The 26,291-nt window shown below is 39.5% G+C and overlaps 2 long non-coding RNA genes across 2 annotated transcripts in view; one reads left to right on the top strand and one right to left on the bottom strand.

Annotated features, from left to right (window-relative positions):
* LOC121986076 overlaps window positions 1–22,432 on the bottom strand; it is a 50,319-nt gene extending 27,887 nt beyond the window's left edge. Inside the window, exon 1 of the long non-coding RNA XR_006113335.1 lies at window positions 22,254–22,432. This is a non-coding gene — a long non-coding RNA (uncharacterized LOC121986076). The remainder of the gene's footprint in view (window positions 1–22,253) is intronic.
* A 704-nt stretch (window positions 22,433–23,136) lies between these two features.
* On the top strand, window positions 23,137–25,081 carry LOC121987892. The gene is made up of 3 exons (XR_006113759.1): window positions 23,137–23,352; window positions 24,480–24,600; window positions 24,866–25,081. It is a non-coding gene; the product is annotated as an uncharacterized LOC121987892 (long non-coding RNA).
* The last annotated feature ends 1,210 nt before the right edge of the window (window positions 25,082–26,291 follow it).

The following is a 26,291-nucleotide window of genomic DNA, read 5'->3' as shown; positions in this document are numbered from 1 at the left end:
TCCTTTTATTTTCTGTTTAGTTAATTTATTTTATGCAAGTGTTATTTTGAAAGTTCGAGAAGAGTTGTATTTTTATTTTTACAGGGCTAGTCAACCCCCCTTCTAGCCAGCCAACGCGATCCAACACTATCTCCCAAACAGTCCTTTAAATTTATTAAAAGTCTTGCTAAAGATCTAGTCAAACTAGAAAAAGAAAATGCTGAATTAAAATTGAATTTAACACAAGCATGTCCTCTACAATTGTATGATAATTTAAAATTAGAAAATGGAAACTTAAAAATAGAAATCGAAATTGAAAAATAACCATGCATGCTTGAATAACTTTCAAAAAATAAAAATTAGAATTTATGATAAGTTAAATTGGTATTGTTAGAATATTGTAAATATAATAACTAGGGGTATTATTGTAATTATGTTGTATATCCTTCTCTATATAAGTCAATAAATCTGTGGTATTTAATACACGATTTTCTCTTAATATGGTATCAGAGTCAAACCCTAATTTTTCCGTCGCCGCCACTAATTCCTGCCGTCATTAGTCACGCTTGGACAGGGGCAAATATCTCCCGATCTCTCTTCTCCCTCTCACGTCGCCCGTGAGCACAAGATGTTGCCTCTCCCTTGCGAGTTGCCTACTTCTCCCTCTTGCATCGCTCGCAAGCACAAGCGTCGCCTCCTTTCCTTACACGCCTCCTTTTGCGCGCCTCCTTCCCGATCGCGAGCACAGGCTGCCGCTGCTCTTCCTTCTGCGTGGAATATCCTTGCGTCGTCGCAACCAACCCTAAATTTTCCATCACCGTCGCAGTAAACCCTAAATTTTCTAGCGCCGTCACAGCAAACCCTAAATTTTCAAGCGCCATCGCCGCAAACCCTAAATTTTCCAGCGCCGTCACAGCAAACCCTAAATTTTCCAACGCCGCAGCAAATCCTTAATTCTCTCCGTGCCTGTCTCCAAGGTGTTATGACGTCGTCGAAGAGTCGGGATGCTGCCCTCTTTCACCGAGCTGATCAATGACTGCGTTGCCGCCACCGGATCCGACCCAACAACCTTCCTATAATGACTTTCTGAAATGATTTGAGGATCGTTAGACTTCTGATTCCACTGCTGCTGTTGTACACACTGGTAATTCCTTTACTGGCATATTTCACTCTTCAGGTCCTTGGGTTCTTGATTCCGGAGCCACTGATCATATCACTGGTAATAAATATCTATTTTCTTCTCTCACTACTTCTGGTTATTTACCAATTGTCACCGTGCCCAATGGTTCCCAAAGTGAGTCCAAGGGTATTAGTATTGTTCATCTTTTTCCGTCTCTTTCTGTTCATAATGTTCTTTATGTTCCTGGAGCTCCTTCTATTGTCAATAAGTCAACTTACTCGATCTCTTGATTGTGTTATTTCTTTTACTAAAACGTCTGTTTCCTTACAGGACCGGAGTACGGGGAGGATGATTGGCTTCGGATGTGAGTCTCATGGTCTTTATCAGCTTCAACAACCCTCTCTTGTTGGCTCGACGACATCTCCACTTCTTATTCATGCTCAGTTAGGACATCCAGGTCTTGACAAGTTGAAATAATTACATCCTAATCTTTCTCACTTAGAGTCTTTATCTTGTGAGTCGTGTCAGTTAGGTAAGCATGTTCGTAGTTCTTTTTCTCCTCGCAAGTCGGGCTGCGCCCCCCTTTACTTTGGTACATTCTGATGTTTGGGGTCCGAGTCGTATTTCTTCTACATTGGGATCACGATATTTTGTTAGTTTTATAGACGATTTTTCCCGTTGTACATGGTGATATCTGATGAAGGAACGTTCAGAATTATTTTCTATTTTTCAATCTTTTTTTCATGAAATCAAAACTTAGTTTGATATTTCTCTTCGAACTTTGTAAAGTGATAATGCACGCGAGTATCTTTCTACTCAGTTTCGTTCCTTCTTGGCATCTCATGGTGTACTGCATCGCACGTCTTGCTCTCATACCCCTCAACAAAATGGAGTTGCAGAACGCAAGAATCGTCATCTCCTTGAGACCACTTGGATTCTTCTCCATTCTCATGTTCCTCATCAATTTTGGGGTGATTTAATCGTATGCCTTCTTCCTCTCTCCAGGATAAAATACCTCATCATATCCTCTATCCACATAATCCTCTTCATCTTTTACCACCTCGAGTCTTTGGTTCTATATGTTCTGCTCATGATCTTGATCCTAGCATTGATAAACTCTCTCCCCAATCTCATAAGTGCATTCTCCTTGGGTACCCAAGGTCTCAGAAAGGGTATAAGTGTTATTCGCATACTCTTCGTCGATACTTCATCTCTGTTAATGTCACATTCTTTGATTCGGTTTCATTTTTTGGGCCTCCCGCTTCCCAGTCTGAGGTTTCTCCCTCTCCACCTGCACCAGTGACTATCTTTTGTCCTCCGGAGGCGCTTCTATCATCCCCAGCCTCATCTCCTCCTTTGTAGGTTTATCAGTGTCGTCCTCGTCCTGCTTTGCCGCCGACTGACCTTGAGACTGTCATGGACACATCTTTAGAGCCAAGTCATTCGTCGTTTCCTTCGGTCCCATCTCTTGACTCTGATATTCCTATTGCACTTCGAAAGGGTATGCGTTTCACTCGTAATCCTTCTCCTCACTATGTTTCTTTGAGTTATCATCGTCTTTCTCCTTCCTATTATTCTTGTCTTTCTCCCTTGTCGTCTGTTTCTTTTCCTAAGACTGCAGATGATGTCTTTGCCCATCCAGGATGGAAATAAGCTATGCTCGATGAAATTTGTGCTTTACAGAGTAGTGAGACTTGGGACTTCGTTCCTCTGCCACCTGGGTAGTCAGTTGTTGGTTGTCGATAGGTGTATACGGTGAAGGTTGGTCCAGACGGGATGGTTGACAGATTTAAGGCGCGTCTCGTCGCTAAAGGCTATACTCAGATCTTCAGAGTGGATTATGGGGATACTTTTTCTCCTGTTGCCAAGTTGTCTTCTGTACGCCTATTTTTGTAAATTGCTGCTATTCTCCATTGGCATCTTTATCAATTGGACATCAAAAATGCATTCTTACATGGTAATAAGCTCGAGGAAGTCTACATGGAGCAACATCCGTATTTTGTTGCTCAGGGGGAGTCTTCTGGTCTTGTATGACCTCAAGCAATCACCCAAAGCATGGTTCGGTAGATTTAGTACTGTAATTCAACAGTTTTACATGATTCGAAGCGAGGCTGATCATTCTGTCTTTTATCGCCACTCATCTACAGGTTGCATCTACGTAGTGGTTTATGTTAATGATATTGTCATCACAGGTAGTGATCATCTTGAGATTTCACAAGTGAAACAACTTCTTTTTAAACATTTCCAGACAAAGGACCTCAACAAACTCAAATATTTCTTGGGGATAGAAGTAGCACAGTCTAAACAGGGGATCGTCAAATTCCAAAGAAAGTATGCAATGGATATTTTGGAAGAAACATGAATATTAAACTCAAAGACAGTCGACAACCCTATGGATCATAATGTCAAACTCCTGCCAAATCAGGGGGAGCCTCTTCTAGATCCTGAACGATAAAAAAGATTAGTAGGGAAACTAAGCTACCTTACTGTTACTCGTCCAGATATCTCATTTACGCTAAGTGTAGTAAGTCAGTTTTAACTCTCCATGCAAAGAACATTGGAATGCTGTAACTCGCATTATTCGATATATCAGAGGTGCACTAGGAAAGAGTCTTTTGTATGTAGACAAAGGACATACTCGAGTCATAGTGTACTCTGATGCAGATTGGGCAGGATCTCCCACTGATAGAAGGTCCACTTCTGGATTTTGTATATTTGTTGGAGGTAACCTTGTTTCTTGGAAAAGCAAAAAAGCAGAATGTTGTGGCAAGATCCAGTGCAGAGGCAGAGTATCGGGCTATGATCATTACTAGTCAAGAGCTTATATGGCTAAAACGATTATTTTAGGAACTTAGGTTTGGGAAGGTTACACAAATGTCATATATATGTAACAACCAAGCTACCATGCATATTGCCTCGAACCCAGTTTTTCATGAGAAGACAAAGCATATTGAAGTTGACTGTCATTTTGTTAGAGGAAAGTCATATCAGGAGAAATATCTACTAGTTTTGTCAACTCACATGATCAACTAGCAAATATATTCAATTAGTCACTGAGAGGTTCTCGAATTGACTACAGATGTAACAAGCTGGGTGCATATGATCTATATTCTCCAACTTGAGAGGGAGTGTTAGAATATTGTAAATATAATAACTAGGGGTATTATTATAATTGTGTTGTATATCCTTTTCTATATAAGTCAATAACTCCGTGGTATCTAATACATGGTTTTCTCTTAACAGGTATATTAGACATCATCAAGGTCAACTTAGAAAAATTCCCAAAGAATATATACCTCCTAAATTTTTGATTAACCCAATAGGAAGGAACTTATATTGGGTTCCAAAATCCTGTTTAGATTAAAACATGTTTTTATTAAGACTTTCAAAAAGAGTTAAATATTTAAATTCCTTAAAAGGTTTTGTCTAGAAGTAGTTGATGATCCAATAATTAAGAAGACCTAATCCCTCGCCCAACCGGGAAACCGATTATCGAATTAAATGTTTAATTGACAAACTGATAATCAATTTAGATAATGTTTTTTTTTAAATGCTTAATTGTCAATTACTTGAAAATGCTTTTATGCCTAAAAACATGCTTTTATAGTTAAAAATTATTTATTTATTAATTTGAATATAAGTATCCTATTTTTTGATGTGATCAAAGAGGGAGAGATAGGTATAAGTTTAAGGGAGTTAGAGTTTAGGGGGAGTTTAGAATATTTATTTTGTTAAATTGTTTTCAAATTCTGAATTTTAATAGATCAATTCATTTTATACTTAGTATTGCAATTTCTTTTTAATTGCAAACTTTATGCTTGAAATGTTAGCTCTGTAATTTCTTTAGATTACTTGTTTGTTTTTACCCTAACTTGAACTTGGGTTGATGCACATAAAAAATGAGGAGATTGTTGGACCCCGTGGTTGTTTTAATATGATCAACCAAGTTAGGTTAGCTCCTGTTTGATTTTTGATCCCTGTGTCTAAGTGTGCAAGAGTTTAGGAGCACAGGAAGTCGAGCGGAAGACGCAGCTAGCGAGAAAGACGGCACGGTAAGGGAGCCGACGGGCTCAATGCGTTCGAAGGACGAAAGAGTTGCGAAAGAGTACACCGGTGGACGAGAAGCCGGAGCGAAAGCCTGCTCGAGGAGAAAGCCGGAAATTGGGTTCAGGCGAGCCCTATTTCAGTTGACCGCAATCACCCAAGCGATCAAAGCTTCGGAAGAAGAAAATGAGTCAGTATGAGCTGGAAAAACAAGCTGAAGGCCCTCAACAAAGTGTTGAAGGCGCCTCCGCCTCTTCAGGCGGGAGGGCGCCCTCCATGCCTTGAGGGCGCCCTAAAACCAGTCAAAATGACCATTTGCGAGTGGATAAAAGTTTATCCACTCGCCTCGGCTGGAGGCACCCTCCACCTCTTCGGAGGCGCCCTCAAGCCTTTAGATAGAGTTTCCAGGAGCTATAAAAAGACCCATGGAGCTAGGAAATTATTAATCAACTCTTGTACTAACTTTCTAGCAACGCTTAGAGCTTTCAGTGTGTAAAAAGTTTCTCCGCCTTCAAAGAAGGAGATTCTTAGTGAGCTGTTCAACCGACTTGGATTAACAACCACCTAGGTTGTAACTAAGCCAACTGCTGAGTCTTCTTTTATGTTTTTCTTTTATTATTGTTGCATTCCTAGAGTTGAAAAGATCGAGGAGGATATTTTTTTATTTTCAGGCAATTCACCCTTCTCCTCTTGCCGGCCCGCTGCGCCAACAGATAAGTCAAAAGGAGTTTCAAGAATGGTTTGGCAAGGCTATGTTCATGCTGCTGCGATTGCTTTCTCTACTTAGCTGTGTCGTGAAACAATCTTTGAAGCTCTTCAATGGTGGAATCGAAGGCCTCCATCTGATGGTTTGCTTGTGGGATCACCCATACTTGTGGCTGGGGTTGCTTGCATCCCAATAGTTGCCCTCCACTTCTCTCATGTTCAGGTCAACTCGAATTCTACATCTTGTCACACAAGTGGAGTCATATTAACTCTTTATGTTTTTGATTCATTTTCTGTGTCTTTATAAGCATTTCTGTTGGAAGCTTTGGTTGTTTACTTCATACTAATCATTTCCTTGAAATTGATCTATCCATTATTAATGTTATTTCTCTGATAGATAAGCTAAGTGTTATTGTTGCAAAGTTGTATTTTTTTCTGAAACTTTGTATTCTGTAAATTTATTTACGCATTTTTTCTGTAGAAAATAGTATAACTATGACGACTACCAACATTCTTTTTTCAAGGAATCACAAAAGCAAACAGACAATCTCCTTCAAAATAACAAAAATGATATAAAAAAGAATGGTAATCTGGCCATCACAAAACAACGAAAAATAAAACCAAGGGAGGAAAAAGAAAAACACAGAGCTAAACAATGCAAGACGGATAGTTGTCACTTTCATGTAATAAAAATGCATGAAGATCTAGGAAATATTGTTGGTCAAAAAGGGCTAAAAATGTTGTGTAATAATCAGACCAGATGTGCCAGGTGAACAAATGCTGAATATCCTCATTAAGGATGCACATAGAATGTGTGATGAAATGTAGGGAGATCCCTTGACAACCTTCTCAAAAAGACATGGCAATAGAAAATGTAATATTGTGACTACATTTGACATCTGTCTGTGATGAGATTTTATCAAATTCAACTTGAAGCTTTGAATTTAATCAAAACTTTGCTGCTCATAAACTTTGCAAACTTTGAATTTAATCAAAATAGAACTCTTATTTTAAAGGTGGAGATGATTGTACAGATGTTTTGTCTGCTGGACCTTTGTTTTCAAGTGGTAGGACTCTCTCTTTGATTTGGTGGTGGTCTTGTTTTCATCTCCTTGTGAAAAAGGATAATGAGATTCCTGTATAGCTATACTTCCATGGTTTTCTGTTGGGTCTCATTCATGATGGCATTCTTCCTTTTCTGGCAGTTGCCGTTTGGAGTACAGTGAAAATTGACCAGGTGACGGTTATTGAGGAAAGGGCTAAGTTTGCTGAGGCGTTTCTTGGTTGATGTTAATAAACTTTTACCTTAGAATTGTAGGTAGAATCAGGAGGTAAAAGGTTCTTTCATTCACTAATTTATGAGAACATTTCACTCTTTTGTTACTGATGTGATTAGAATTGGGCATAAAGAGTGACTGTGGAGCCAAAGATAGAGTCCCAAGGTAGGTAGCATTATGGAGAGTGGGTGAGCTTCCTCTTCCGATATTGGTGTGGTTAAAGGAAGATTTCTGATGACCTTTTTGGTTGCAGGAGTATTGTTAAATCTGCGACTAAAAGGGGTGGTGTTTATTTTATCGATCTGTTCAATGATAATATTGTGGAGGTGGTTTAATAGGACTTGATGGATGTGCTGACTGGTGATGGTGGTAAAGTTGTCGAAGGAGTTTTGAGGTGCAGGATTCTTTTGCTACGGAAGGATGTGTGCTGGCTGAGAATCTGTTTGATCAAGTCAAGGGGTCTAATAAGATAAAGATTTCTTCCACTCATACCTCAAGAACATTAAAAATAGGGAGCAAAGTTTGTAGAAGGTTGATGTTAGTGGTGCTGAAATGGTTTTTTCTTCCTTTGGGGTTGCTCTTGGGCAGTTGGATGTAGTTGATTCTGAGGCTAAGCAGCAGGAGGTGACATGGAATTGAGATTTTCTGTGAGAGATTAATTGATCAAAGTTTCTTGGTAGTTGTGGAGGTGTGGATGATGTTGTGGATGCTAATAAATCACCGGATAATAGAATTTAATGAGAGGAAGGGTAATGGAGTTTAAGCAAAATTTGGGAAGGAAGATTCTCTAAAAATAATTTGTTAAAGAAAAAGAGGTTTCCTTGTGATTTTTGTGGGGAGACTTTGATGGACGATCTGATGGAGTGAGGATGTGTTCTTTATAATTGCTTGTTTACTGATGATTGTAATAATATTGAATAGTCAAAGTTCCAGGAAGAAGGATAGTGAGCAGCTTTTTTATCTTGTTAGAAGATTTCTTGGAGGAGGTTTAGTGAAGAAGCTTCTTCAGAAATGTGTCTATGACAGCAGCTAGAGTAGTGTCTGGGCTCCTGCTGATGGGAGGTTGGAGGGTCTAATTATGTTCTTGCAGGAGTGTTCTTGGGTTAGCAATTTAAGTTGTATGAGCAGTGGTTTCTGATACTAGTACTGTTTTTTTTTCCTAGTGTGTATGCTAGCACTTTTGTTACTAGTGGAATTAAATTGTGGGAGCTGTCGGTTCACAAATCACAATGTTAGTTGGCATTGGCTTGTAGATTGTGTTTTTATCTGTGTTTGTCAAACTAAAGATAGGAAGGATGATGTGGGTTTTTCCTGGGTAAGATTTGCTGTTGGGTTTATAGAATTTATAAAGAGAATTTTCCTGATTTTGGTTTCTGGTGCAATAAGTAGAGGTATATATATTCTTATGTTCCTTGGCTGAAGATGTTTGAGGAGTCTAACGTTACTCATTTGTTGAGATTTACATCAAATCATTGCCCTTCCCTATCCTATGAAATAGGGAGAAGTTGGTTTACAGGAAGGGCTTTGTTTTTGAGCACTACTGGAAGGAATATCTTGTGCTTTTAAGTGATTAAAAGTCAATATGAGTGTGATTGTTTTTATCTCTCTGATGTGGGATGCCGCCGTGCTGTTCATGTAGCGCCCGAAAATTCTCAAAATTATTTTAGAAATATTCTATGATTTTTCTGGAATTTTATGATATTTTTATAGAATTTTTAGAGTAACGGAAGTAGTAAAAACAAATAGAATCGTAAAAGGGTCTAGGCGAGTATTGAACCCGGGACCTATCAGGTCCGATAACCTTTAGATAGCTCTAGTAACCAAGTGAACCCAGCAAGGCCGTGCTAAAAGGAAAGGGGAACAATTATATTTATATTTGAGTTGGGACGAATTACCCACTTAATATAAATAGGGGATTTAAGTGAGGAATTATTATTTTTCTTAAACGAGAAAACTCCTCTCCTAAACCCTTACACGCCGCCCCCTTCTCCTCTTCTTTCTCTCGGCGCACCAAGCCCCAAGGGCTAGGTTTCCGTCCCAACGGCCATAGGAGCACCTTCCGGCGACGACTTCGACACGAGGACGTTTCTCTCCGCGAGAAGAACGCGTAGACGCAAGAGAATCGTCGAGAAGATCGTCTCCACCGGAAAACTAACAACTAGATTCGTAAGAAAACTAGCGCAAGAGGTAAGAAACCCTTCACCTGCAGTATAAGTAGCTGGTCGTATGTTTGTATGCATTGTTTTAGCCGTATGCAGATTTTCAGTAATAGGGTGTGAATAAGCGCACATCAAGCGTTTGATTAAATGCTTAGCTCAGTTAAATGCCACCATAGGCATTTTAATAGCTTAGATAAATGCAATAGAAGCATTTTTACCGCTTATTTAGTCTTGCTACAGCTTTTATGGGACTAGACGTCCAATGGGTGGGCTCCCACAGTTGCCCCTAGGTTCAGATAACCTAGTTCTGGGTTAAATAACCTAGTAAAATCAAGACAAGAATTATTAGCTTATGTTCAGTATTTTACTTTCTCAGTGACACTGTACTGGATTAGATATCCATTAGGTTGGGCTCCGATAATCATCCCTAGGTTCAGATAACCTAGTAACCCTACTAAATTCGGGACTTGCAAACCCAGGTTTAGTTATGGATGCGCGCATAGCACGTACAGATGCCGGGCCCATCAGCAGCATGATTACTACTTTAATCTACTTATGAATATAGTTTTCAAAACTTCACAACATAGTTATGTGAACTCAGTACAACTTTAGCATCGGTTTAGTATTAGCTTAGCTCAGCTTTTGTATCAGGTTAGTTTCTATTGATACAACATGATAGTTTATGATTAGCACTTATTGCCATGATCAGTTTCTCATTTCTATGTTTTGTCTGTCATGCCATGCTTTAGCATATTTAGTGCGTATTTCAAATAACATGTTTTCAAAGCATAAATCGTATCGTATGCATGTTTTGTGAGGTAGATGGTTTCTTACTAAGCTCTCAAGCTTACAGATACTCTTTTCCTTATACTGCAGATAAAAGTAAAGGAAAGATGGACTAGCGGAGACTGGAGGTCAATGCAAGGAAGATGTGTGTGGATGGAACCTGGAATAAAGACCTTGGAAGAACTAGAATATTTAAGAATTTAGTGTTTCTTATTATGTTACTCTTTGCCTATTTAGTTATCTAAATGCATGAAATTATAGAAAATCTGCTTAGCTTGTTAGTAACCATGTTTAGAATGTTAGTTGTTTGCTATTAGAATGTTTTCCAGTTATTTTAGAACTTGTGTATGCGAGTTTGGCACGAAACAGTGCTGAAATCAGAGTTTGTTGCGAAATCAGAAACCCCAATCGATCAGTAGATCGATTGGGGGCCCTCAATCGATCAGTGGATCGATTGGGAGCCTGGTTCCGCGAACAGTAAGCTTCTGGATCGATCAGCCGATCGATCCAGTCGCATTCGGTCGCGAACAGTAAGCTCCTGGATCGATCAGCCGATCGATCCAGTCGCGTTCTGTCGCGAATAGAGAGTTTGGGGATCGATCGTTCGATCGATCAGGAAATCACTCCCGCGAACAGAGAGCTCTGGAATCGATCAATGGATCGATTGGCCAGTCTGGATCGATCAGCCAATCGATCCAGAATATTAACCCGAGCACAGTAGCCATCGGAATCGATCCATGGATCGATTCAACAGCTTGCAATCGATTGAGTTCAATCTGGATCGATTGGGAAGCTGGGTTTCGACCAAGAGACCTTGTAGTTCAGCTCCTTGACCATAGGGGATGCAGGACACGCCATGTATACCTTAGATTGCATCCCTTAGCACATGTAGGGCCAAGAACTTGTATTAGCTTAGTAAAGTTTTAATTTGGTACAGTTTTCCGCACCTAGACTTAGTGATGGTCATGGATATAGCTAAGCACAGCGTATTGTGACGGTCCGGCCTTACAGCCTAGTTAGTAGAAGGCGGGTTGTTACAGAGTGGTATCAGAGCAAAAGTTTCATACTTCCTACACACACATCAGCATTGAACCTGCAGCTTCCAAGTAAGAACACCTCTCCTCTTACATATGTTTTCTTACTGTCATGTTTAGAGATAGCTAAAGCATGTTGATACATGATAGTGTTTGACATGGTTGATTATAGTAATTAGTTAAATGTGATAGTATTAGTTATGTATGTCCTCTATTCCTTTAGAAATGGCAAGAGGACGCCCAGCTAAGAGGACACCAGCTACTGAGCCCCAACATGAAGCAGACAGTTCAGTGCCTCCCCCAGACCTTACAGCATTAGTGGCTCAGTTACAGCAGCATCTAGCAGAACAGCAACAGGAGATAGCCACCTTAAAGGCTAATCAGCAGAATACTCTCACTGTCACCCCGGAACCAAACATAGCAACCCCAGTAGTTATAGAGGTTCCACCAGTCCAGCCTACAGCACCAGTAACCCCAGCAGCAGAGGCAAAGAGAGAAGCCTATCTGATCCAGTGACAGAGAGTCAAGCCCGAGAGCTTCTCAGGCACCAGTGAACCATGAGATGCTCAAGCCTGGTTCAAAACACTGGAGAGTACGATGGAGCTTCTGGACTGGCCAGAGCATGAAAAGGTGAAGTGCGCCTCCTTCTGCTTGACAGGAGATGCACGTATGTGGTAGGAGAGAATTAGAGCGAAGCGCCCGGTGAACCAGATGACATGGGCCGACTTCGAGAAAGAATTCTTCGAGGAGTTCTTCCACATGCAGGTCACAAACCGCCACTACGACGAGTTCACTGAGTTTCGTCAGGGCAACCTATCAGTTGAGGAAGCCGTGAAGAAATTCAATAGACTGGCTCGTTTATGCCCCGAACTAGTCAGCACAGAAAAAGAAAGAGTCCGATTGATGCTCAAGATGCTGAGGCCGAAAATAGCAATGAACGTGGCAGGCGGCGTTCATAGGCCGCAAACCACTGAAGAACTAGTCAGCAGTGCTCTGACCACCGAGCACTATCAGAACAATATCAAGCAGCAGAAGCAAGTCCTCTCAGAGTCCAAAAGGCAAGGAGGCTCAGGTACTCAGAAACAACAGGGCCACAGCTCTAATTGGAAAGGGAACTCCAGCAACAAGCGCAAACCAGGGAGTTACCCAAAGGGAGGACCAGCCAGCAAACAACCTAGTTATCCCAAATGTGCTACTTGTGGGAAATTTCACCCAGGAGTTTGTCCCAAGGGCACACGAGGATGCTTCGAATGTGGACAGGAAGGGCATATGGCTAAGCAGTGCCCAAACAAGACCAGTCTTCCTCAACCACAGCCGATACAGTACGGAGGCCAGCCAGTACAGCTACATCAGATGCAGGCCGTTTTAGATGGTCCACACATCAGCTAGGGTAGACTAGAAGCCCCTCCAGCTATGACAAATGCGAGGATCTACTCACTCACCAGAGAAGATGTAGCGAATGCCTCGACAGTTGTTACAGGTCAGATTAGTATTTTACAACAAAGTGCAACTGTCTTATTCGATACTGGGGCAACCCATTCGTATATATCCAGGGCTTTCGCCGAAAAGTTAGCAGTACCCCCAGATGTATTCAGTGGTCAGTTTTTGACGACGCTACATTCGGGAGAAATTATGACATCTACGCAATGGCTTAGAGCAGTGCCAGTCATTATAGCAGACAGAGAGTTGTTTGGCGATCTGATAGTGCTAGATATGGCTGACTACGATGTCATCATGGGAATGGACTTCCTGATCAAGTATGGTGCTTCCATAGAGTGCCGTAAACAGAAAATTCTATTCCAACCCGAAGCAGGAGTGCAGTTTGAGTACAGTGGAGAGCCAAAGAGAAAGACCAAGAAGTTTCTCTCAGCTCTAAAAGCACAAAAATTAATGGATTCAGGATGTACGGGATTCCTAGCACATGTAGTCAGCACCAGTCAGGACAAGGACCAACAGCTAGCCAAAGTCCGAGTCGTATGTGACTACCCAGCAGTCTTCCCTGAGGAGTTACCAGGTCTAGCACCAGACAGGGAGATTGAATTCGAGATAGAACTCATTCCCGGTACAAATCCTATCTCCAAAGCACCTTACCGCATGGCTCCAGCAGAACTGAAGGAACTTCATGAGCAACTACAGGAGTTGCTTGACAAGGGCTTCATACGTCCTAGTCACTCACCATGGGGAGCGCCTGTATTGTTCGTGAAGAAGAAGGTCAGGAGCATGTGCCTGTGCATAGATTACAGAGCACTGAACCAAGTCACCATCAAGAACAGGTATCATCTTCCCAGAATAGATGACCTGTTCGATCAGCTAAAGGGAGCAGCAGTGTTCTCTAAGATAGACCTCAGATCAGGCTATCATCAGGTGAAAGTTAAAGAAGGGGATATACCCAAGACAGCATTCAGGACTAGATACGGACACTACGAGTTCGTAGTCATGCCCTTTGGCGTGACAAATGCTCCAGCTACTTTCATGGACCTCATGAACAGGGTATTCAGGGACTACCTAGATAGATTTGTTATCGTGTTTATCGATGCCATTCTTATCTATTCAGGAACTCAGGAAGAACACGCAGAGCACCTGAAAATAGTATTGCAGACCCTTCAGCAGAACCAGTTGTACGCCAAGTTCACGAAATGTGAATTTTGGTTAGATCAGGTAGCCTTCCTGGGTCACATCATCTCCAAGGATGATATCATGGTAGACCCTAGTAAAATAGAAGCAGTGAGTAACTGGAAAAGACCTAAGAACGCCAGTGAAATCAGAAGCTTCCTAGGATTAGCAGGTTATTACAGAAAATTTGTAGAGAACTTCTCCAGAATAGCCTCCCCACTGATAGCTCTTACCAGGAAGAACAGAAAATTTCAGTGGACAGAGGACTGCGAGAACAGCTTCAGCGAGTTAAAAAGGAGATTGACCAGTGCACCTATTCTGACTCTACCAGAAAACACAGATAGGTTTGATATTTATAGTGATGCCTCTAAGTTGGGACTAGGAGCAGTGCTGATGCAAAATGGCAAGGTGATCGCCTATGCCTCCAGACAACTCAAGGAATATGAGAAGAATTACCCTACTCATGACCTTGAGCTTGCAACAGTCGTGTTCGCTCTCAAAATTTGGAGACATTACTTGTATGGAGCTCAGTGTAGAGTGTATACAGATCATCAGAGTCTGAAGTACTTCTTCACTCAGAAGGATCTGAATATGCGACAGCGCAGATGGCTAGAACTGGTCAAAGATTATGACATAGACATCCTCTACCATCCAGGAAAAGCTAATAAGGTAGCAGACGCACTTAGTAGGAAGTCCAGTGCTACCTTACTATCCCTAGCAGCCATGTCACCGCCCCTACATTAAGAGATCACAGATTTTGGTCTCGAACTCATAGTGGGATAGCTCTCTACTATGACATTAGCATCTAACCTGCTTGGTGACATTCAGACAGCTCAGAAGCAGGATCCTGAAATTCAGAAAGTCAAGCAAGGGTTAGCAGAATCAGAAAGTAGAGAATTTAGAGTGTCCGATAGTGGGGTATTATACTTCGGTGACAGGCTCTGTGTTCCAGATCAGGAGGAACTAAAGAGGAAGATTTTAGACGAGGCTCACAGGACTCTTTATGCGATGCATCCAGGTTCCACCAAGATGTACCAAGACCTAAAGAAACGTTTTTGGTGACCCGGGATGAAAAGAGATATCGCTAGATACGTTAGCACCTGTCTGACTTGCCAGAGAGTCAAGGCAGAACATCAGAGACCAGGAGGAGTTCTGCAGCCTATCCAGATCCCAGAATGGAAGTGGGAAGACATTTCTATGGATTTTATAGTGGGACTACCCAGAACAGAACTACGAATGGTTTTGATACCATCTGGGTAATAGTCGACAGATTGACTAAATCAGCCCACTTCTTAGCTATCAGGATATCCTACTCCATGGAACAGCTAGCTCAGTTGTATCTCAAGGAGATCGTCAGACTACATGGAGTCCCACGAACCATCATTTCAGACAGAGACAGTAGATTCACATCACACTTCTGGGAGTGTGTACAGTCAGCATTGGGCACTAAGTTAAAATTCAGCATAGCTTTCCATCCTCAAACAGATGGTCAGACGGAGCGAGTAAATCAGGTACTCGAAGATATGCTCCGAGCATGTGCCCTAGACTTCAAGGGAAGTTGGTGCAAATATCTGAGTTTAGCAGAATTTGCATACAACAACAGCTATCAGGCCACTATCGGTATGGCACCTTACGAGGCTCTCTACGGGCGGAGGTGTAGATCTCCAATCTGCTGGTATGAGAGTGGTGAACAGAAAGAACTAGAACTCCAGACAGATCTAGTAGCAAATACCACAGCAGCTATACAGCAGATCCGCCAGAGGATAGAGACAGCTCAGAGCCGCCAGAAAAGCTATGCTGATACACGGCGCAGATCCTTAGAGTTTTCAGTTGGGGATTCAGTGTTCCTCAGAGTAGCTCCCTTGAAGGGAGTAATACGTTTTGGGAAGAAGGGCAAATTAAGTCCCAGATATGTGGGACCATACCTTATCACTAGAAGAGTTGGCAAGGTAGCATATGAGCTAGAGCTACCACAGGAGATGTCAGCCATCCATAATGTATTTCATGTCTCTATGCTGAAGAAGCATATCCCAGATGCCACACAGGTGATTGAGCCCCAGTCGGTACCAGTCCGCGAAGACCTCAGCTATGATAGTCGGCCTATTCAGATAATAGACCGAGCAGTTAAGAAATTGCGGAACAAGAAGGTACCATTAGTAAAAGTCATTTGGCAAAGTCACACAGCAGAAGAGGCAACCTGGGAGACAGAAGCCAGTATGAGACAGAAGTACCCAGAGTTATTCTAAGTTCGAGGACGAACTTTTTATAAGGTATGGGGGATTGTAGCGCCCGAAAATTCTTAAAATTATTTTAGAAATATTCTATGATTTTTCTGGAATTTTAGGATATTTTTACAGAATTTTTAGAGTAGCGGAAGTAGCAAAAACAAATAGAATCGTAAAAGGGTCTAGGCGAGTATTGAACCCGGGACCTATCAGGTCCGATAACCTTTAGATAGCTCTAGTAACCAAGTGAACCCAGCAGGGCCGTGCTGAAAGGAAAGGGGAACAATTATATTTATATTTGAGTTGGGACGAATTACCCACTTAATATAAATAGGGGATTTAAGTGAGGAATTGTTATTTTTTCTTAAACGAGAAAACTCCTCTCCTAAACCCTTACACGCCGCCCCCTTCTCCTCTTCTTTCTCTCGGCGCACCAAGCCCCAAGGGCTAGGTTTCCGTCCCAACGGCCATAGGAGCACCTTCCGGCAACTACTTCGACACGAGGACGTTTCTCTCCGCGAGAAGAACGCGTAGACGCAAGAGAATCGTCGAGAAGATCGTCTCCACCGGAAAACTAGCGACTAGATTCGTAAGAAAACTAGCGCAAGAGGTAATAAACCCCTCACCTGCAGTATAAGTAGCTGGTCGTATGTTTGTATGCATTGTTTTAGCCGTATGCAGATTTTCAGTAATAGGGTGTGAATAAGCGCACATCAAGCGTTTGATTAAATGCTTAGCTCAGTTAAATGCCACCATAGGCATTTTAATAGCTTAGATAAATGCAATAGAAGCATTTTTACAGCTTATTTAGTCTTGCTACAGCTTTTATGGGACTAGACGTCCAATGGGTGGGCTCCCACAGTTGCCCCTAGGTTCAGATAACCTAGTTCTGGGTTAGACAACCTAGTAAAAGCAAGACAAGAATTATTAGCTTATGTTCAGTATTTTACTTTCTCAGTGGCACCGTACTGGATTAGATATCCATTGGGTTGGGCTCCCATAGTCGTCCCTAAGTTCAGATAACCTAGTAACCCTACTAAATTCGGGACTTGCAAACCCGGGTTTAGTTAGGGATGCGCGCATAGCACGTACAGATGCCGGGCCCATCAGCAGCATGATTACTACTTTAATCTACTTATGAATATAGTTTTCAAAACTTCACAACATAGTTATGTGAACTCAATACAGCTTTAGCATCGATTTAGTATTAGCTTTGCTCAACTTTTGTATCAGGTTAGTTTCTATTAATACAACATGATAGTTTATGATTAGCACTTATTGCCATGATCAGTTTCTCATTTCTATGTTTTGTCTGTCATGTCATGCTTTAGCATATTCAGTGCGTATTTCAAATAGCATGTTTTCAAAGCATAAATCGTATCGTATGCATGTTTTGTGAGGTAGATGGTTTCTTACTAAGCTCTCAAGCTTACAGATACTCTTTTCCTTATACAGCAGATAAAAGTAAAGAAAAGATGGACTAGCGGAGGCTGGAGGTCAATGCAAGGAAGATGTGTGTGGATGGAACCTGGAATAAAGACCTTGGAAGAACTAGAATATTTAAGAACTTAGTGTTTCTTATTATGTTACTCTTTGCCTATTTAGTTATCTAAATGCATGAAATTATAGAAAATCTGCTTAGCTTGTTAGTAACCATGTTTAGAATGTTAGTTGTTTGCTATTAGAATGTTTTCCAGTTATTTTAGAACTTGTGTATGCGAGTTTGGCACGAAACAGTGCTGAAATCAGAGTTTGTTGTGAAATCAGAAACCCCAATCGATCAGTGGATCGATTGGGGGCCCTCAATCGATCAGTGGATCGATTGGGAGCCTGGTTCCGCGAACAGTAAGCTTCTGGATCGATTAGCCGATCGATCCAGTCGCATTCGGTCGCGAACAGTAAGCTCCTGGATCGATCAGCCGATCGATCCAGTCGCGTTCTGTCGCGAACAGAGAGTTTGGGGATCGATCGTTCGATCGATCGGGAAATCACTCCCGCGAACAGAGAACTCTGGAATCGATCAATGGATCGATTGGCCAATCTGGATCGATCAGCCGATCGATCCAGAATATTAACCCGAGCACAGTAGCCATCGGAATCGATCCATGGATCGATTCAACAACTTGCAATCGATTGAGTTCAATCTGGATCGATTGGGAAGCTGGGTTTCGACCAAGAGACCTTGTAGTTCAGCTCCTTGACCATAGGGGATGCAGGATACGCCATATATACCTTAGATTGCATCCCTTAGCACATGTAGGGCCAAGAACTTGTATTAGCTTAGTAAAGTTTTAATTTGGTACAGTTTTCCGCACCTAGACTTAGTGATGGTCATGGATATAGCTTAGCACAGCGTATTGTGACGGTCCGGCCTTACAGCCTAGTTAGTAGAAGGCGGGTCGTTACAGTTCATCCTAAAAAATTTAGTTAGTGGAGTTATAAGAAGGTTGACAATATTGATAGGAAACTTGAGTTAACTTAGGAGGTAATGAAGATGTTGGCGTTGAAGGAGAGTTGTATGGGGCTTCTGCTTCTGCTTCTGCTTCTGCTGGCGTTAGAACTATTGCTAGGAAAGACTACACAGTTGATTGCTTGAGTTCTTGGTTATTTCCTATCTCCAGGGGCCTTTATATAGCTCCTAGAAAGTTTATCCCGAGGGTCCAAGGCGCCTCCAACAAGGTTCAAGGCGCCTCCATCGGTGTACGGATAGAACTCTATCCACTGCGAACGGTCAAATTTGACCAGGCTGAAGGCGCCTCAAAGCAAGTCTGAGGCGCCTCAGTTCTTGAGACGCCTCAGACTGAGGCTCGAGGCACCTCAGCTTGAGGCGCCTTCAACCAGTCTTCTCAGCTCCGTTTCTTCTTTACTTTGACTTCTGAGGCTCCGTTTGTTTGGGTGATTGCGGCCAACCGAAATAGGGCTCATCCGAACTCAATTTCCGGCCTTCTTCTCGAGCAGCCTTCCTCCCCGGCTTAACATCCCTCGAACGCCGCGCACGTTCTTCTCACCCACCGGTGTACTCTTCCGCAGCTCTCTCGTCCTTCGGACGCATTGAGCCCGTCAACTCTCTTCCCGTGCCGTCCTTCTCGTTAGCTGCGTCTTCCGCTCGACTTCCTGCGCTCCTAAGCTCCTGCACACAGCACACTCAGACACAGGGATCAACCACAAAGCAGGACCTAACCAACTTGGTTGATCACATCAAAAGACCACGGGGTCCAACAAAAAAAATCTGATTGGGATTAGTTGAAACTATTAACAAATCGTGGCACTTTTATAAATCAACAAGGGCATCAAGCTATGATGGTATAATAATAAGGATCAGAATGCCTAAAAATTAGAAAAGAGAAAGGATAACTCGAATATAAACAGGCAAAAATGCTGTTGCGAAATTAAAACTTTTTTGCCTAAATAAGTAATGAATTCTTCATGAAATAAAATCGACCACTTTAGAGTAAATTTATTAAAAAAAATACATGCTTGATGAAAAATAATAAATCTGATGTATTCTCGAAGAGCTTTTGATAGATGGCAATAAAACTGAATGAAAAGGGGATGGTGACAATAGTTGTTCTTGCTCCTTCGAAAGAAACCTAAGTTCAAAGTAATAACCCTGCTAGACCCAACTTAATATAAAAGTCATGTAAAACCTTTGTTTCTAAACACACAGCACATTAGTAGAGCATTCACTCAAGTACAAAAACAATATGGAGTCACTGAGTGAAGAAACTTAATGTTTAGTATCTTAACTGTGTCTTCATGCATATCATTAGTACATAGAACACTACTGAAATTGAACTATGATCCTCTTGAGAAGAAAACATAGTGATCTCGAAGCTAAAAACAATATTTTGATGATATTAAACAAACTTGTTGAAAACATGTGGATAGGCCCATCGATCAGAAGGAAGCATTAATCGCATTTGTCATTCTAAAACAGTGTCATGTGTTACTGGTGTTTCTATTATTGCCAGTTGATGTTATTGAAAATGCTGAAGACAATAGCATTGGAATTTGGAATGATATTTACTCAAGTAGAAGGTATTATTGAAAATGTTTTAAGACAATAGTACTGGAATTATTATTGCTCAAGTACAATACTAGTGCTGCTATCGTTGCTAGTTGGTGTTATCGAAAATACTTCAAGACAATAGTAGTGGATTGATAGTTACTCAAGTAGAATGATTATGTTTCCTAAAGAACTGGAAGAAAGAACAAGTCTAAAAAAAAGCTACTTTAGCCCTTTTTTTCAGTTCTTTGGTTCTCCATTTTCTTTTATAAGAAGTTTGTATTCAGGAAACAGGTTTTTAGTCCAACCTTGTATATTTTTTTGCTTCAGCTTGATGGGATAAATATGCATGGCTCTATTTAGATTGACCAGGTTTGGAACCCTTTTCAATGCAAAAGATTGATTATGTTTTAAAGAACCAAATGTCAAAGTGAAAATAAGACCATTCAAATCAACTCCTGTAACATTGTTTACTTTGTTCTGTTTTCATTAACATGCATGTTATTTTTTTTCGTGTTCTTGATTGGTTCTCACCACCACCACCAACAACAACAATCAAACCTTATCCCACTAGGTGGGATTGATTGGTTCTCACCAATCAGCTAAAATTGTTTCCTATTGGGTATCTACTTCAGTGCAAATTAGCTTTCTCCCAAATTCATGGAAACATGTCTCAATATGCTCACAAGGTATCCAATTACGACAGATATGCATTATAGCAAATTTCATAACCACAAAATAGAAAAGAATGAAGTGGATGATTTTGCAAAATTTAGATGTGGATTAATGTGTACTTTGAAATTAGAACATGAGGAACCAGAAGTCAACTGAAAACCACAACAAGATACCATAACACAAAAGCTCAGGGCTATTAATGATTATGAAGATGATGTTAAGTAGCTCGTTTATGACTTATATTTAATTTGTTGGTATGTAAACATTTGAAACACCGACAAATTCAATCGATTGCACGAGTCTTTTCCTAATTGACATTAATGACTTAAGACTCAAACATTAGAAACATAGAGATCACTCTATTATTTTGCTAATTGACACTGATGGCTTAAGGCTTATATATAGTAGAAACATCGCTAGCATTGAGAGTAGTGCAAGATTCCTATTTTCTGAAATTTTGTTCTTTTAAGGTTTGGTGTAGGTTGTTGTGTTGCTTTACTAAAAATTCATTATTATAGATTATATGTGTCTAAAAATTTTGGTAGTTCTATAAATTATAAATTCCTAATTATGAGCCAAAATAGTATTAATAAATAAGGAGCTAAGATTTAACTGAAATTATTGACTACAAAAAATCTAAAAGCATTAGGCTGGAATGGTGGTGATGCATACGATGAAACACTCATTTATTCCATATGTCTGCCTCTCTTTTACTTCCAATTATACCTAAATAACACCATGCTAAGAAATCAAACTTCTTAGTAAAAAATAAATCTAATTGCATTTTTTGTTCATATGTAGCAACTAGAAAATTATTCAACTATCTCCTGAAATTTCAAAGACCAAAACTATAACACATCTTGATTTAAACCTTGATTAAATCATTTTACTCTACTAGAGATTTCTTTGGTCCCCTCTACCCTTTAGACCTTCCATCCTTTCAAATCTTCTATCTATATAATTTATTAGTCACTCCAGAAATTTACTCTATTTTTAAAAAATAAAAATGAAGTAAAATTACTATTTGCACATTGTTAAGCATATTTCAATAAAAGATGAGTCAAATCATTTATAGAGGTTGTAAGAAATCAATTAATGATTTGTTGTAGCCATATTTCATATCCACTTGTTTATTTAAAAGGTAGCTCATGAACTAGGTAAATGTTTGAACCCTAATTAGCCTAATCATAAATCATATGCTTTATGTTAACCTAAAATATTAGATGTAACCTTAGTAGAGGCGTACCTACTCTTATGCCTAAGTTTCAACTAGAAGTAATTATTCTGAGCACTGTAAATAAATGAGTTATAATAATATACTAGAAGAATACAATATTGTATTCCTCCTAACTTGGTATTAGAATGGATTCCTCTTCTAAGCTTAAATTTCGTACTCAATCTCCTCAAGGGAGGCCATAAATTATTTTTGACAATGCGACCTTCTCACCATCATCGAAATCCTAAATTTTCTTTCTTTCAAACTTCTGTTATTATTTAATACCCGATACAAGCAATTTTTACTATTCTGACACAGTCGACACGAAAAGAAAGGAGATCGCGAGCAAAGGGAATCAGCGAGGAGAAGAAGTGTTTGAGGGCTTATAAAAAGGAGAACAAATAGATTTCTTACCTCATCGACAACAACGAAGAGAAGAAGACGAGCTGTTGTGAGCAAGCGGCAACGACACGGAGCCTCAAAGGTAATTGGGATTTGGGAGGGGATTGAGGGGGGATCGCTGGACACGTTGTGATTGTTGGGCGCATAGCGATCGTCAGAGGGTATGCAACCTATTTTTCATAAAAAAAATATCCATCATTTTTTTAGCAGCTCTATAATTATACAACATAATATAGAATTACTTCAATCTAATCAAAGTTTCTACTAATTTTCAACTTATAAAATTGTTCAAGGTTGATTAAAATTTCTATCACTAAATTAAAATTTCTTTAATATTGATATAACAATTATGAGCATAACTATAATTTATAACAATGTAAAATAAATTGGTAAAATTATTCATAATAATTTTAATTATAACTTTTATAATATAAAACAATTTGATCCTAATTATTTGTATATTTTTTTCTAAAATAGGATGAAACACCCTATTAATAAATTTTTAAAAAATAAATGTCAATAATAAAATAAAACATATCCTTTAATTATTTGATTTTATTTTAAATAGAGTTTGAATTAAAATAAATTAATACATTTTTGTAAGGAATAATTTCTAACTTATCAAAATTGTTTAAAATTAATTAAATCACACTAACTGAATTAATATAAAATAAATTGATTAAAATTATTATAACAATTATGACTATAGCAATTTGTTTGTAGTGTCTTGTATAAATATTTTTATTATAAAAAATAAAGATAAAATATCTTTTTAATATTTTTCTAAAAATGGAATATCAATTGATAATATCCTTTAATTATTTTATTTTAAATAAAATCCTAACTAAAATAAATTGATCAATTTTTTATAAGGAACCGATGACCGCCCGTCCTCGAATGGATGAAAATGCAGACCTCGCCGCCACCACTTTTTTGACCTCCACCTACCATGCTACTAAACCTCAATCCTAATTCCCAACTCAACAACTCGACGATGATGTCCGATGATTCCTTGGCTCGCCACTGCGCTTTCTTCTCTGCCTCCATGAGCGCTCCATCCTTCCCCACCTCTATGAGCATTCATCTCGGCGCCATATTGGTTCATATTCAGGTTTTCTTTGGAAGGCATCTTAATGCTACATTGTTTATCCCATAAATTTATAGATCCAATTTGAGTAACTGTTTATTGTTAAGGGATTGCTTCTCTGAGTTGAATTTACATCTTACTGGCCACTGAACTTGATTTTCTTTACTGGAATGGAGAACATGTTAGTTTCTCTAAATTAAAGTTTCAATATCATATTAATACTAACCGAGCAGTCTTCAAGTCCAGATAGTAAGATTAGCCCCTTGAGCTAAAAAATGTTTTTTCAGGATCTTGCTCCTTTTTATTACCATTGTGGATCTCTCTTCACTGGAGCTGCAGCCTTAGTTAAAGCAAAATTGGCCATGTATCAAGTGTTTGGAGATGTAATTGGTTCTTTATCTTAAACTACACAAGTTTAGAGTGTGAAGTCCTAAACCACAAGAAAGATATAGTAAACTGACATGTTTGTGTGGGGAAATAATATTTTATTATAGTTCAAATAAGCTCAAGAATCAAATAAAATAGTTTTAGCAATGAAACTGAATTATATTAGTTTTAATCATTTAGGTATATCTAAGTGCCTACTTTAGTGACGTTATTTGTTAAATTTCATGCTTAAAATTTATATTATTTAAAGTGCAATACAACATCTACAGCATTAACTCCACTTGTTAGCATGTATGCGTAGTAATTATACGGAATATTGTAGTGGAGAGCTCCATTCTACATCTTTCTTCTTCTAATTTGCAGTTCGTAGATTTCTTAAATTTTCCAATGTACTTGTTTTAATTGAATGTCCAGTTTTTGAGGTTCTATGTCCATATTTAGCCTTAATCGAATGACAAAATTAGTGGAGAGATATAATTCTTAAAAAGTTTAAATAGTTCATAATAGACTTGTTAGCATTGAATGATGGGGATAGGTTTGTTCATGGTGGTAAAGGTTAGGATATATTTGGTAATTAACCCTTTGTCTCAATGCTCTTGTATCTACACCAAAGACATTGCAATTGCCAATACCAAATCCCGATTAAAAATGAACATTATACCATGTCAACAATCTTGTCAACATGAATCCTAACTCTATTTTCATGTAGTTAGCACCAAATAATTAGAACTTACAGCTTTTCTCTTGCTCCTGTGCATCTGCAGAAATGGTTTCAAGAATGAGCTGACCCTTATGCTGAAGGCTCAACATCCTAACTTGATTCAGTTTGTTGGAGCTGTCACTCAAAATATACCCATGATGATTGTTTCTGAATCCCTTCCCAAAGTAAGTTGCATTGAATAACACAGGTATAGGTTTTAGCATAAACAATCTCTTCAGTTAATTGCTTCACCAAGAATCCAGCACCTTAATGTGTTCAAAATATTACCAGTTGTACCTTTTTTTCTCTACTAATTACTAAACGATGTGTTGCTGCTTACTTTCCAATTTCTGAAGATACCTGGAATTTGCTTCTTGCCTTTCTAAAAATGGCTCTGTTATGTGATTATGGCTATGACATATCAATCATTCTGTTGTTTTTGAAACTCAGGGCGACTTTGGAAGCTATCTTAGAAAGCAACGGCGTCTAAATATTATCAAAGCTCTTTGGTTTGCACTAGACATTGCTAGGCATGTTATATCCGCTCTTCCCTGCCAAGTTACTATTATAATTGTAAATTTTCTGTTGTAATCCATGAATAGTTATTGCTAGCTATTGTGATCCTCCTCAATTATTTATGACACTGCAAAGGAAGTAGATGCCAAATTGCTTGCATTATTTATATCTATATTTGTTGAAAATTTTAAGAGAAAACTCATCTTCATTTTCACCTTTTTTTTGAGAAAGGTGTTGGGATTGATTGTGTTGAGATGACCTAATACGTTGGGGAGGGATGAATAGTGATTGTACCTACATATACGTGTTTTAGACTACTATTGCTATGAGCTTAGAAAAGTCTCACTAGCCCTCGGGGCTATGATACAGTGGTAGGACATCCAGGTTGTCACTCAGGTACTCACGGTTCGAGCCCTACCTACGGCGAATTTGTAGAAATTTTTCACGCAACTAAAGGATGCTGGGCTCTTGGGTTGCCCGCTGCGAGCACTTCCCGATTTACTCTGATGGCCGGTGGAAAATTTTCGTAGGACTGGATTTGATTAATCATTTTTTTTTAGAAAAGTCTCACTAGTTAGCGTAATGAAAATGAAATGAACATAAGAATTCAAGCATACAAATTGCTAACATTAAAATGTAACGTGATTTTGGAGCCATTATTCCTACTCCATGATTTATCAGTGAATCACGGTCAGAAAGCCACTATATATGTTTTTCCTTCGTGGTGCACTGTTTGAGATGAAAAAACTCCTACAAGATCAACAATTATAAAAAAATAGAAGAGAAAAGGCAAAGAGTACAAGAGACTTCTAAGAGGATCTCTCTGTTTCTTCAACTTTCAAGCCTACACATTGGTTCCTTTTTATATACTTCATCATCTCTCTATTCTACACTTTCTGTTAGATGATACGTCGACTGGACCTAACCATGAGTTGACTAACAATTTGCGGTCGACAATGCCGTCCCGGCCCGTCACTGTCACCATCACATGCTGTCCCCGTCACTGCACGCACACCTCCATCGTCAACGTCACCACCATTGCACTCCACTGTCACTGTCGCCACCGCACACTGCTATCATTGCCATCACCGGACATTGTCGTCGCCATCCTCGTTGCGAGTGTCGTCGTTGTTGCATACCAATGTTGTCGTTGAAGCAATTCCACGACATCGTAACCCTGTGGCGTCACTGTCACGTATAGCTTTGTGTTATAATATCTAGCGAAGGAAAACTCAATTGAGGCCCCTCAATAGAAGTAATTTGGAATTGATCAGGTAGATTTTTTTTACTTGATTTTGTATGAAAATTAGCTTGTGCATGATTTATTGAATAAAATAAATATTATAGATTATTTATGATT

The sequence above is a fragment of the Zingiber officinale genome, chromosome 5B, assembly GCF_018446385.1.
Source record: "Zingiber officinale cultivar Zhangliang chromosome 5B, Zo_v1.1, whole genome shotgun sequence".
Classification (NCBI taxonomy): domain Eukaryota; kingdom Viridiplantae; phylum Streptophyta; class Magnoliopsida; order Zingiberales; family Zingiberaceae; genus Zingiber; species Zingiber officinale.
This window is presented reverse-complemented; position numbering and strand designations above follow the sequence as displayed.